We start from the raw sequence: 15,235 nt of genomic DNA on the forward strand, positions 1-15,235 counted from the left end.
AATCCAAGAAGGAACATATAAACTTCGACTCATATGCTTGCTCTACTACTTGTTGAGTCACACACAAAGACACGTTTTATAACATCGAGTTACCAATGCGGTTTCGTGCAATCAATGCATGACCAATTCATAGGCATCAAGTCATATCTCTAGGTTTGAAGACTTATATGATATTACCGTCTCACGATCACTCGAGATAAATTCCATGAAGTGATACCAGTGAGCGTGGGTTGGATCCAGTACTCAGAACTTATGATCACTCATGAGTGTTGTAGCATCTCTTGCTATGTCTAACCACATAGCCCTCTACAAGTCAACTTCATGACAGTCTTAATTCATATCTACTTCCAACATATGACCGACTGTGGATAATTTGAATAATATGTAAAATATAACATAAAAATTCTGGAAGTCAAAACATGCAAAAGAAATAATAGTAAACGATCGACACAAGATAGCAACACTTTACTCATAAATAAACACACCTTTTATTCATCATCAAATGTCAATTACACTTTACAAATTTCAAAATTATCTAACTACTAAATCTAATATCATCCTTCAGCCCTATGCGCCTTGCATGCTGGAGATGCTTAGCCCTACTCAGTCCCTTCCTGAGGGGATCTGCTGGGTTCTCATCCGATGATACCCTCTTTGCCACGAGGAGTCCTTCTTCTATTCGATGTCTGATGAAATGGTATTTTCTGTCAATGTGTCTGGATCTCCCGTGATCCCTTGGTTCCTTGGCTAAGGCAACTGCACTTTCACTATCACAGAAAATTCCCATAGGCTCCTTTATAGCTGGTACTACTCCAAGGTCTCCAATGAAGTTCTTCAGCCATATTTCCTCTTTTACTGCCTCGCTTGCCGCTATATACTCTGATTCGCAAGTTTAATCAGCCACTGTCTCCTGCTTGGAACTTTTCCAAGTAATTGCTCCTCCGTTTAAGGTAAAGACCCAGCCCAACTGAGAGCGGAAATTATCCCTATCAGTATGGAAGCTAGCATCACTATACCCTACAACTCTCAAGTCATCACTCCCACCAAGGGTAAGGACCCAGTCCTTAGTCCTCCGCAGGTACTTGAGAATGTTCTTTACCATAGTACAGTGAGCCTTGCCAGGGTTCCCCTGATATCTTCTAACCATGCTCAAGGAAAAGGCCACATCAGGACGAGTACAAGTCATAGCATACATGATCGTTCCTACAACGGAAGCATAAGGTACTCGACTCATTTCTGCTATCTCAGCCTCGGTACTTGGGCTCTGAGTCTTACTCAATCTGGCGTTACACTGGATAGGCAACTCTCCCTTTTTGGAATCCTGCATGCTGAACCTCTTCAGCACCTTATCCAAGTAGGTACTCTGACTAAGTCCAATTAGTATTTTACTCCGGTCTCTCAGAATCCTTATCCCTAGAATATAGGCAGCTTCTCCTAGGTCTTTCATAGCGAAACACTTCTCAAGCCACGACTTCACTTCCTGCAGGGTTGGGATGTCATTTCCTATGAGTAGTATGTCAACCACATACAATACCAAAAAACTAACTATACTCCCACTAGCCTTGACATATACACAAGATTCATCTTCACTCCTCGAAAAGCCAAACTCTTTGACTTTCTCATCGAAACAAAGATTCCATCTGTGAGGTGCTTGTTTCAATCCATAGATGGATTTCTCAAGCTTACACACTCTATTAGGGTACTATGTACTGACAAAACCCTCTGGCCGACACATGTAAACATCCTCAGCCAACTTTCCATTAAGGAAAGCGGTTTTGACATCCATTTGCCATATTTCATAGTCATGAAATGCAGCAATGGCTAACAATACCCTAATAAACTTAATCTTGGCTACTGGTGAAAAGGTCTCATCATAATCAACTCCTGGAGTTTGAGAAAAACCCTTTGCAACTAGTCGTGCCTTATAAGTGTGTACATTACCATCCATGTCGGTCTTCTTCTTGAAGATCCATTTGCACCCAACTGTCTTACGACCTGGTACATTGTCAACCAAGTTCCAAACTTGATTGTCATATATGGACTGTATCTCGCTGTCTATTGCCTCTTTCCATTTAGTAGACTCGGGGCCTGCCACGGCTTCCGCAAAGTTGTTAGGTTCATCCAGACTTACCAGTGTTTCATCACTGATAAGTGTCTCACCTTCCGCAGTAATATGGAAACCATAGTAGTGCTCATGTGCATTCCTAACCCTTGTGGAACGCCTCAGAGGTACAGACTCGTCAATTGGATCAACAGGATTTTCCTCCTCAAGTTGACTGCTAGGGTTTGAGGTTCCTTCACCACTTGACTCTTGAATTTATTGAAGGTCAATTTGCCTCCCACTGTTTCCTTGGCTTATGAACTCTCTCTCTCTCTCTCTCGAAAGACACCCCTCCTTGCTATAAAGACCACATTCTCACTAGGTCTGTAGAAGAGGTAACCAAAGGATTTATGTGGGTAGCCGATGAAAATACACCTCTCACTTCGAGGTTCGAGCTTATCGTGAGTCTCGCGTCTCATGAAAGCTTCGCAACCCCAAATCTTGATGTGGGCTAGATTAGGAAATTTTACAGTCCACATCTCGTGAGGTGTTTTGGCAACCTTCTTTGTAGGGACCAGATTAAGGATATGGGCGTCAGTCTCTAAGGCATACCCCCAGAATGAGATTGGTAGCGAAGCTCGACTCATCATGGAACGAACCATGTCCAACAAGGTTCGGTTACGCCTCTCAGCTACACCATTCAACTGTGGTGTCCTGGGAGGTGTCAATTGTGAGACAACCCCACATTCCTTAAGATAGTCGAGGAACTCTGTACTAAGATACTCACCACCACGATCGGATCGAAGCATCTTAATGTTCCTGCCCAATTGAATCTCTACTTCCTGTTTAAACTCTTTAAACCTATCGAAAGTCTCTAACTTATGCTTAATTAAGTAGACATATCCATATCTACTATAATCATCTGTAAAAGTCACATAATAACGATTAGCATCCCTTGTGGAAGTTTTGAAGGGTCCACACACATCTGTGTGTACCAGATCCAACAAACCTTCACCCCTAGCACAAGAACCTGTGAAGGGTGACTTTGTCATTTTTCCAAGTAAGCATGATTCACAACTATCATCTGACTTTAGGTCAAATGACTCCAAGACTCCATCCTTTTGGAGTTGACCTATGCGTTTCTTGCTTACATGTCCAAGACGACAATGCCATAATGATGCTTTATCCAAGTTATTATCATTAGTAGAATCAATACACAACACATTATTTCCTAAGTTATCTACAACAGACACACTTCATACACACCATCACAAGGTAATGCTTTAAAATAAAACACATTATTAAAGAAAGCATTTATTCCACCAACTTTATCAAAAGAAAAGGTAAACCCTTGTTTATACAGAGCATGAAAGGAAATAATATTTCTTTTCATTTCAGGCGAGTAACAACATTTATTCAAATCTAAAGTAAACCCACTACTTAGCAACAAAGTATAAACTCCAATCTTGGTGACATGTGAAGCTTTCCTATTCCCCATGATCAAGTTTATCTTTCCATGCTCCACATTCTCACTTCTTCTTAGTCCCTGCAAATCAGAACAAATATGAATACCACAGCTGGTATCAAGGACCCAAGAGTTAGAACATGGTGAGTTATTAGATAATATAGTGTAAATACCTGCATGGTTGGGTTTTACTTTCCCATCCTACAAATCTTGCTGGTACTTTGGGCAGTTCCGCTTCCAGTGCGCCTTTTCATGGAAATAGAAGCATTCATCCTCTTTTGGATCAGAAGAAGGAGTGACGAAACCTTTCTTGGTTCCGCTTGTAGAGGAGCCATCAAGGGTCTTACCCTTGGTACCCTTCGAAGGGTTCTTCTCTTTTTCCCTCTACCTTTCCCGATTGCCAGGACAGGTGCGGAGTTTGGAGTACGAGTAGGAGTGGTAACAACCGACTTACCTTTAAGACCTGATTCTGCGGTCTTTAGGAGTCCTTGAAGTTTGCTGAGGGTAACTTCCTCCTTGTTCATGTGGTATGTCATGCGGAATTGATCATAACATGAGGGTAAGGAGTGCAAAATGATATCTATTGCCAACTCCTCGAGGAAGTTCACATTAAGTTTCAGCAAACGGTCCACATACCTTTTCATTTTCTGCATGTGGCCCGTGATGGGTTCACCATCCTTCATCCTGGTCGTTATCATGGAGGAGATGATTTCATATCGCTCTTAACGAGCACTCTGATGGTAGCGGTCCATCAAATCCTGGTGCATCTCAAAAGGATAGTAGTCCTCATAGGACTTTTGGAGCTCGGCTGTCATAGTGGCCATCATGATGCATGCCACTTTGGTAGCATCTCTTTCATGTGCCTCATATTCAGCAAGCTCCTCAGGAGTAGCAGTCGGCTCGGGTACCTTAAGCTCCTTGTCGAGAACATATTCTTTGTTCTCATACCGAGTGACCATCCTGATGTTCCTGATCCAATCTGTAAAGTTGGATCCATCAAAGATGACTCTCCCACAAAGGTTCATGAGAGAGAAGGAGCCGGTATGGTTTGAGCCAGAAGCAGCATTGTTGGAAGACATCTGAAAAAGAAGAAAAAGACAAGTTTAGTTTAGATATAAAGATAGTCCTTAATAAAACACCCAAATGTAATATTAAGGCTAGGATCCAATCACAATATATTATAACTTAGAAGAGGGATGTCGTAATCTAAGCTAAAACATATTTGAAAGGTAGGTGAATGACGATTCACCAATTTCCACCATGAAAAACGAAATATATAAATTATTAGGTTTTATTTGGTTTTAGAAACTCCTAGATTCTTTTGAGATTCATTGAACTTTTCAATGGCATGTTTCACTCTCGAGTGTGCCCTTCATGTTTTGTGACTGGGATACCGAGGATCACAAAACAAGGTGTGAAGTAACTATGCAAATTACTTGGTACCCTTAATGTTTTTCACTTAATCGATGTGCCGGTTAACCACACGCGCTCCACCGACCTATGAAAAACCTTAAGCCACCCTTTTCCTACCTTGTTAAGTCCAAGTTAGTGTGCCGGTTAACCACACACACTCCACTAACGACTTAATCAAACTGCAAAGTGTAATTTCATGGGTTAGCACCTTATTCACATTTTCTTAAAGTAACTAAGATTGGGAATTTATAAAAAACATTTAGTTACTTTATAATAATCATTATACTTTTAATGAAAATTTTAAGTCATTGTCCTACCCGTTCGGCTAACGACCCTCCACCAGTCAAGGAAGCGGTGGGTGAGAGTGGACACCCATTAAGCTGCCATTTTATAGGCAACAACCTTATACCCCCCTTATAGACCGGCTTCGTGAATGAGGCCTACTAACGGTAAAACGACTTTGATCTTATATATATATATATATATATATATATATATATATATATATATATATAATATATATATATATATATATATATATATATATATATATATTATTAACTTATAATATTATAAAGTATAAGGGTTGAATTTTAACTTTTAAAATTATAGGGGTTGGAACTAAAGTTTACTAGATGACTTTACATGTTCCAAAACTTGAGGGCAAGTTTTGTAACTTTACAAATCCTTTCAATTGATAACTTATGAGTTATTAAAATGAAGACTCTTCATTTTTGTAACTTATGTGTTCTTTTAATGGCTTTAATACAAAGAGACTTTTGGTTATCCATAACTTGAGGACAAGTTATGGACTCCATTAAAACACATAAAAATCATGAATTCAACATCAAACAAGTAATTCCTATGATCTATCAAGAACTCATAAGAACATGAATAATCATATCAAAATTTCAAGAACATATGAACACATATAATCATGTAATTTTGATATTAGCCATTATAAATGGATTAGAACAAACATTAAACCATCTAAAACAAGTTTTAAAACACCAAAACAGTTTAGGGTAATGTTTCTAGTCCATTTCCAGCAGCAAAACTCGAAAAACTGCACTCAGGGGCTCCTACTCGTCGAGTGCAAGAACCTACTCGATGAGTAGGATGAGTTTACTCATGGACTCGGCGAGTTCATGCTTCAGAATGCATAAAAACGAGTTTTTTCACAATTTTGCATCAAGTATCAAACAAACAAGCCTAGGCTCTGATACCACTGATGGGTTTTGAGCATTCTAACACTCCTAAGTGTACATACGACCCTAGAAAACATTGGATCTATGTTTGTCTAAAATACATGCAAGATACTTTTTCCAAGGTTCATAATCCTATATAGCATATATGGGGAACTTTAAACATAAAAGATGGCTAGAATTACATACATTGTAGTTAATTTGATTCCTTGAAAACCTTGAGAGCCTAGAACCCCAAGTGTGATGCCTCAAATGTTTCACACAACACCAAATGCTCTTGGAATAAACTTTGAGAGAATTGTATAACACTTGAAATCAGCATTGCCCTCTTGTCTCACTAGTGTAACCGATTTTGGTTGCTATAAGTATGCTTATATAGTATGTTGCATTAGGGTTACACCATGTAAACCCTAATGTAACATGGCTCTTCATTTCCATGACCCATGGGTTTGTAACTCCCATGGAGCATCCTATGGACCTTAACCCAACTTGATAATCCATGAAGCATCTAGCCCACTATACAAGTATGGATGATTTACACAATCAACCCATATATTTAATTAGTCTCCTTTTGATTACTTAGTTAATTCTAGATTAGTTCTTGATCAATACTAATTAAATAATATTATTAATATATTAGAACTTATAATATATTAATAAACCACAAGTGTTATTTCTCTCATTTAGTCTATCCAAAAGCATGATGTCATGCAACCCAAATGGACCATGCCGGGTCGGGTCAAGTACATACCAGAAATAGTTATGGACTTAGACACCTTATCCAACAGAAGACCCATGCATGGACGTAAATTTCGTGACTTTACGTGTTATATCGACCCTAGGAGGTCAGATCTACCCTTTGGATGCAATGAGCTCAACTGAAATTGACTTGGTAGACTTAGACCTTGGGGGACTCGGCAAGTTGCTCATAGGACTCGGCGAGTCGGAGTATGGTTCCCCAACCTTTTCTGTTTCTGGTCGATTGGGTCAAGTATAGAAGAGGAATTAACAAGATGGATTGGAATATGGACTTGGAGATCGAAGGACTCGACGAGTTCAAGGATGAACTCGGCGAGTTCAAGGAAATGTACCAATTTATATGAAGAAGAACTCGACGAGTTCAAGGAAGAATTTTTGGAGCATCAAAGTCAAATATGAAATTAGAAGATCAAAAATTCCAAGAAATTCAAAAAGTTGAAGATACCAAAAACCAAACAACAAAGTGGTGAATTCAAAGAGATCAAAGATCAAATGCCAAAGAAATGAAGAATTCCAAAGAGCTCCAATGTGGTATCATACATTGTAATTATCTAGATTATGTATGCTTGGGTTACTCAACCAAAAACACCTTGAGGTTAAGAGGTTTTCTGAGGATGGATTCGGAGGGATGCATAAAATGAGCATAGTTCGGGGTGAGTGGGCGAATGTTTATGAGGATTGTGAGTATTTAGAGTATGGGGGGTTATTAGGAAAATTTTAGACACAAATGTGCGCGTTGCGGTCTTGGCATAATGGCTGGGTTTGACTGGAGTTGTCCTATGTGATTCTAATGTGTTAAAATTCAGTTTTGCTTGGGGGCAAGCAAAAGTCAAGTGTGGGGTATTTTGATATGTGCATAATTAATCATATGTTTAACATATATTTCTATTCATTTTTGGCTAATTATATGCATAATATGGACAAAAGGTACTTAATAATGCTTATATTGTGTTTTCAGTCCAAAAGACATGCTTGGAAGCAGAAAGGAAAAAAGGAGAAGCAATTAGAGACCAAAGAATGAAGAAAAAGGGAAAACTACACACCTACTCGGCGAGTCCACACATGTACTCGGCGAGTTCATTAGAATGTTCCCGAAAGAAAAGTCAAGATTCCTTACCGAACACGGATTTCACACTAGTACTCGGCGAGTCCACGACTTACTCGCCGAGTAGCCCCTGTTTTGTGATAATTATAAATAGCGGGTCTTAATCCGATTAAAGGACTTCTGGAACCTTTGGGGAGAAGCAAGCTGCGATTGAAGAGCCAGAAGAACCCTAGAGAACGAAGATACAACCTAGAATCCAATTCCGAAGAAGATTTGAGGCACATTCTCATCATTCTACTTAATCTATTGTTTCTCAATTATGGTTAGACAATTAGAATTCGTTTTATTGCTGTTAATTACCTCAATCATGAGCTAAAACTCTTAAACTTCTGTTTGGGGATACAAAATTGATATTATGGTTTGATTAATGGTAGGATTAATTAAATATTGGTGATTTTGTTAATTTTAGCTTGTTAAAGAACCTTGTGTGTGAATGATAACTAATTTTCTGTTAATAGGAAGATAATTAAATAGTATGAACATCTTTTAATTATCAACCCCATATGTTTATGTGACCACTTTATCATATGTCTAGGACTAACGAACGTGAAACTAGAATTAATAAGAAAAATTAGGTAAATTCATGTGTGAGCTTGTTTGATGACCATCAGCAAGAGGTTAACTAAAGGACCAATTTAGTTAGCTATTATAAGTCTAAATTAACCCGAATAAATAATCTAGTGAATTAAATTAAATTAGACAACTGATCACTGTTTGAGTTAGTTTGTTTTCTAAGGATTATCGTAGCGAACGCAAGGCTAATCACTTGAATCGGTAGCCAATAGAAGAATTAATCCATTGCACTATTACCATAATATCAACCATAGGATCAATTGAGTTGAACTAAACAGAAGTCCCTTTTATTATTAAATTCAGTTAAATCTTTGTTTTTCTAGTTCTTAGCCTAAGTAGTATTAGTAAGTTTCTAGTCTTGTAAAACTAGAGAAAACCCATATTTACTATTTAATTTAGATAAAATTAGTCTTTAGTTTTAATTTACCGTTCCCTGAGTTCGACACTCTACTTACCCAACTATACCACTAAAAGACAGGTTCACTGCCTTTGTGTGCTTAATTTATAACTCAAAAGTAGGATTAAAACCAGTGCATTTCACACACATCAAGTTTTTGGCGCCGTTGCAGGGGAACGGTTCTAAATTAACACTAATTTCTATTTTTATCGATCCTTTGTGAGGGATTTATCTTACACAAAGTTAATTCTTAGGTAATTTAGTAGTTAGTATAGGTTTTGATCAATCTCTGTTTTAATAAATGAAGTAGAAAATTTTTCTGTTTTTACCTTGAACTCGCCGAGTGCACTCGACGAAACTCGGCGAGTCCATCACTGTTCACAGTTTTAGCTTTTATTTTATTTTTGTTCTTTTTACGCGTTTTTCTTGCTTTATTTGCAGTTGTTTCATGACCCGAGGATCTGATACACCTTTGATCCCTCCTCTAGACGACCCAGAATCCGCCCTAAGGAAGAACAAAGGAAAATTCGTTGGAGAATCCGCTTCTTCAAGGAATTCGCCATTAAAGAACCTAAAGTCCGTTTTCAGCAAGAAGAAGAGCAGCAAATCAGGAGCATCCAGCGCCTCTTTGACAATCGAAGACCCAATTAAAGAAGTGCCTGAGTACGAGACCGAGGAAGAAGAAGACCCTACATTCGGTCACGTTTCCGATTCCGACGACGAATTAGCTATTCTCATGGCTAACATTGATGAAGTCCCCATGGGGGAATGGAAGAAGAGGATACGCGATGATACCGGACCGGGACTTGTGCAACCCGCAATTCCCGCTACTGCTACTTTTGAGCTCAAGGGTCACATCCTGGCTCTACTTAAGGAGATCCCCTTCACAGGCAAAGACCATGAAGACGCTTACAAACACTTGGACGAAGTCAATGATGTAGCTGATTATTTCAATGTTCCAAATGTGCCTCGGGAAACTCAGCTACTTCGCATGCTTCCGGTTACTTTGAAGGGTGCTGCCAAGGATTGGCTCAAGTCATTGCCCCCAGGATCTATCACTACATGGGCCCAAATGAAAGAAGAGTTCATTGATCAATTCTGCCCGCCATCCAAGATATCCAAGCTAAAGAAAGCCATAGCTAACTTTGAACAACAAGCTGGAGAATCACTATATGAAGCTTGGGAGAGGGACAAGAGCCTGCTAAGGAATTGCCCACATCATGACCTCAATAGTCAACAAGAAGTCTCCATCTTCTATGATGGAGTAAATGTTACCACTAGGCAATTACTTGACTCGCAAGGTCCACTCACGAAGAAGGCACCCCCAGTGATAAAGCAACTAATTGAAGAATTCTCTAAGCATTCTAGAGAATACCACAATCCAAGAAATGATGTGACGAGGGGGGCCGCTTATGCAGCTTCAGAAGACTTGTCAGCAGTTATGGCTATGCTAAAAACCATGGATAGGAGGATGGATAAAATGGACCAAACGATACATGCTATTCGGGTGGGTTGCAAAAATTGCAATGGGCCTCACCTTACTAGAGACTGCGACTTGGATGAGAATGGCAACAAAAAGGTGCAAGTTTGTTACTCAAGTGGGGACCGATATGATGAAGATTGGCGTAGACCAAAGAAAGAGTGGCTCCCTTATGACGAGTACAAGAAGGCTAAGGAGGAGAAGTTCAAGCAAAAGGGAAGGGGTTTTTACCAAAAGGAGGAGCCATCACAAGAAAGAAAACCAAGTTTGGAAGAAATGCTTTCCAAATTTGTAGCTGCTTCAGAAAAGAGACATAGTGATCATGATGCTGCAATTCAAGAAACAAGGACCATGCTTAGAAACCAGCAAGCATCTATCCACAACATAGAAACGCAGCTAGGGCAACTTGCTCAACAAATAAACCAAAGATCACCGGGCGAACTTCCTAGCAAAACCGAAAACAACCCACGAGGCGCGCACATAAACATAGTCACAACAAGAAGTGGGAAAATAATCACTCCTCTGGCCCCTATTCAGAATGAAGCACCCAAAGAATCACAGAAGGAGGAAACAGAAAATCAAAATCTTCAATCTGACAGCTCTACTCGCCGAGTACAGAATATGGACTCGGCGAGTCCACTGCCAAATCCGAACAATCAGACCCCTGAAAAGTTTTACCAGCCGCCATTGCCATACCCAGGCCGAGCTAAGAAAGTGAAGCAGGAAGAGGAGTACCAGAAGTTTCTAGATCATATAAAGGCTCTTCAAATCAACATACCCTTCATCGAAGCTGTCGCATAAATGCCCAAATATGCAAAGTTCCTTAAGGAACTTCTCACTAATAGAAGGAAGATGGAGGAAGTGAAGAAGGTAGTCCTCAATGAGAATTGCTCAGCCGCCATGCTCAACAAACTACCAAAGAAGAAGGGTGACTCGGGGAGCTTAACTTTACCTTGCCAATTTGGCAATTTGGCTACCACTCATGCCTTGGCTGATTTAGGAACAAGTGTAAATTTAATGCCTTATTCATTCTTCAAGAAGCTGGATCTCCCGGAACCAAGACCAATTCGTATGGTGATTCATTTAGCTAACAAGACAATCACTTTCCCAAGAGGAATATGTGAAGACTTAGTGGTCAAAGTGGACAAGTTTGTATTTCCCGCTGATTTCATAATTCTAGACATGGAGGCGGATCCTCAAGTCCCAATCATCCTTGGAAGACCCTTCCTCAACACGGCAAGTGCTATAGTAGACATGAGGGACTCGAAGCTCACTTTGCGGGTAGGAGAAGATTCAGTCACATTTGGGGTTGATCAACCTATGAAGTATGCACGGAATAGTGACGACACGGCATTCTCACTTGACATGCTTGATGAATTATTGGAGGAATGCATAAGTGAAGATTCCAGCAAGTTCACAATTTTTGATGAAGAATTTGATGCAGAAAAAGACTTAATGGACATCGAGAGGCTGCTGGAAGAAGCTGAGTTTGAAGAATTGGTGAGGCAATCTGACACTTCAACTCGCCGAGTAGGGCCGATCTACTCGCCGAGTCCAAGCGAAAAAAAAACAGAATTCGTAAATTCAGCTACCAACTCGCCGAGTACAACAAACAGAACCCAAAAACTGAGCTCAAAAAGTTACCAGAACATTTGGAGTATGCCTTCCTTGAAGATGGCCATCAAAAGCCAGTCATTATAGCCTCTGACCTTTCCAACTCTGAAAAGGAAGAACTAGTGCAAGTTTTGAAGAAGCGAAAACGGGCCATAGCATGGAGCATTACCGACATCAAGGGAATAAGTCCCTCCTATTGTTCACACAAGATTAACCTGGAAGAAGGAGCAAAGCCGGTTGTGCAGCACCAAAGAAGACTAAACCCAAATATGCAAGAGGTGGTCAAGAAAGAAGTGGTCAAGCTTTTAGATGCGGGGATTATATATTCCATTTCCGACAGCCCGTGGGTGAGTCCGGTTCAAGAGGTGCCCAAGAAATGAGGGATGACGGTCATAACCAACGAAAAGAATGAGCTTATTCCGACACAAACGGTAACCGGTTGGAGAGTGTGCATCGATTATCGAAAACTAAACGATGCCACTCGTAAAGACCATTTTCCCTTACCCTTTATTGATCAAATGTTAGAAAGATTATCGGGCCATAGTTATTATTGCTTCCTAGACGGATTTTCGGGTTATTTCCAAATACCCATAGACCCATTGGACCAAGAAAAGACCACATTCACTTGCCCAAGTGGGACTTTTGCTTATCGACGCATGCCCTTTGGGCTATGCAATGCACCCGTGACATTTCAAAGGTGCATGACAGCCATATTCCACGACATGGTGGAAAAATTCATGGAAGTCTTTATGGACGATTTTTCTGTTTTTGGATCTTCCTTCCATGATTGTCTCACAAATCTTGACCTAATGCTTGCTAGGTGTGAAAAGACCGACTTAGTCCTTAATTGGGAAAAATGTCACTTTATGGTTAAGGAGGGTATAGTTTTGGGCCACAAGTTTCCAAATCGGGAATTGAAGTGGATCGGGCAAAGATTGACACCATTGCCAAATTACCTCCACCAACTAATGTGAAGGGTATTAGAAGTTTTCTAGGACACGCGGGTTTTTACAGGCGTTTTATCAAAGATTTTTCTAAAATAACTAGACCTCTAACACAATTACTCCTAAAAGATGCACCATTTAATTTTACTAAAGAGTGTTTAGGGGCATTTGAATTTTTAAAGGAAAAATTGACTAATGCCCCGATCATTGTTGCACCAAATTGGAATTTACCATTTGAAATAATGTGTGATGCTAGTGATTTTGCATTAGGAGCTGTCCTTGGTCAAAGGGTTGATAAGCACTTCTGACCCATATATTATGCTAGCAAGACTTTAAATCCAGCCCAAGAAAACTACACCACCACGGAAAAGGAATTATTAGCTGTGGTGTACGCTTTTGATAAATTCCGCCCTTATTTAGTTTTATCTAAAACAACTGTTTTTACTGACCACTCCGCTATCAAGTATTTGTTTGCCAAACAGGATGCCAAGCCAAGATTGATACGATGGGTTCTACTTCTTCAAGAGTTTGACATAGAGATACGCGACAAAAAGGGAATGGAGAATGTAGCAGCTGACCACTTGTCAAGGCTTGAAAACCCGCGATTGCAAGAAGATAGAGTTGGAGATGATTTTCCGGACGAGTATATTATGGTGACTGTGGGAGAAGAACCATGGTTTGCAAATATAGCTAATTACTTAGCTAGCAATTACATCCCAAAAGATCTCACAAGTCAACAAAAGAAGAAATTCTTTTCCGAGATAAAGTATTACTTTTGGGATGAACCATATCTTTTCCGAAGCTGCGCGGATGGAATCATACGAAGATGCGTGTTCGGGAATGAAAGCTGGAAAATATTGGAGCAATGTCATAGCGGGCCCACGGGTGGACATCATGGAGCACATTACACTGCTAAGAAGATCTTTGACATTGGGTTTTACTGGCCCACGATTTTTAAAGATGCAACCCAATTTGTCAAAGAATGTGATGCATGTCAAAGAGCGGGAAACATTTCATCTCGAAATGAAATGCCACAACATAGTATCCAAGTGTGCGAAGTATTTGATGTGTGGGGGATCGATTTCATGGGACCATTTCCCATATCCAAAGGCAACAAATACATATTGGTGGCGGTGGATTATGTATCCAAGTGGGCGGAGGCACAAGCTTTGCTAACTAATGACGGTCGGGTAGTGGTGAGGTTTTTAAAGAAGTTATTTTCAAGATTTGTGGTCCCGAAAGCTCTCATAAGTGACCGAGGCACTCATTTTGCCAATGATCAACTAGAGAAGGTGCTAAGTAAATATGGGGTAACCCATAAATTTTCAACATCCTACCATCCACAAACTAGTGGACAAACCGAAGTGACAAATCGAGCTTTAAAGAGAATCTTGGAGAAATCGGTGGGGAGCAATCGAAAAGAATGGTTGGATAAGCTAGACGATGCACTTTGGGCCTTCCGTACAGCTTTCAAAACCCCTATTGGTACTACACCATATAGGTTAGTTTATGGAAAGCAATGTCATTTACCGGTGGAGATAGAGCATAAAGCTTTTTGGGCTTTAAAGATGTGCAACTTCAACATGGAGGAGCTCAAGAACAACCGGTTAATGCAAATGAATGCTCTTGAGGAACTTAGAAATGATGCATACACTAGTTCTTTGATCTATAAAGAGAAAACTAAGAATTGGCATGATAGGAGGATCAAGGAAAATAAAGAATTTCATGAAGGGCAAAAGGTGTTGCTCTTTAATTCAAGGTTAAAACTCTTCTCGGGCAAACTCAAGTCAAGATGGGATGGTCCTTTTCTGGTAAAGAAGGTGTTTCCACATGGTGCTATAGAGCTATTGTCAAAAGATGGCACCCCGTTCAAGGTCAATGGACATAGAGTCAAAAAGTATGAAGAAGGAGTTCCAAGGAATGAAGGCATGGAAGAGTTGATGTTGTTGGAAGGGATTGCAGCCACGTAGAATGGGAGGAGTCCAGCTAATGACTCCTTAAAAAGAAGCGCTTCCGGGAGGCAACCCGAGTTTAGAGTTTGCATTTCTTTTTCCTTTACTTTCTTTTTAATTTCTTAGGATCTTTTTAATTTATCTTCTTCTGGAAATATGTTCTAAATGATTGCTTGAGGGCAAGCAATGCCTAGAGTGTGGGGTGGTGGGTTAAAAATTTTAAAATTTTTTTTTAAAAAAAAAAATTCAATTTTTGTCAAACTGCAAGCTTTACTCGCCGAGTAGGT

At 39.9% G+C, this 15,235-nt stretch overlaps 1 non-coding gene across 1 annotated transcript; it reads right to left on the reverse strand.

The window, feature by feature from the left end:
- Nucleotides 1-10,078: 10,078 nt before the first annotated feature.
- LOC145134969 (small nucleolar RNA R71) lies at nucleotides 10,079-10,185 on the reverse strand. The gene has a single exon (XR_013719450.1). It is a non-coding gene; the product is annotated as a small nucleolar RNA R71 (small nucleolar RNA).
- Nucleotides 10,186-15,235: the final 5,050 nt, after the last annotated feature.

This window comes from Lactuca virosa, chromosome 8, assembly GCF_052849685.1.
Source record: "Lactuca virosa cultivar CGN04683 chromosome 8, Lactuca_virosa_CGN04683_v6, whole genome shotgun sequence".
NCBI classification, from domain to species: Eukaryota; Viridiplantae; Streptophyta; class Magnoliopsida; order Asterales; family Asteraceae; genus Lactuca; species Lactuca virosa.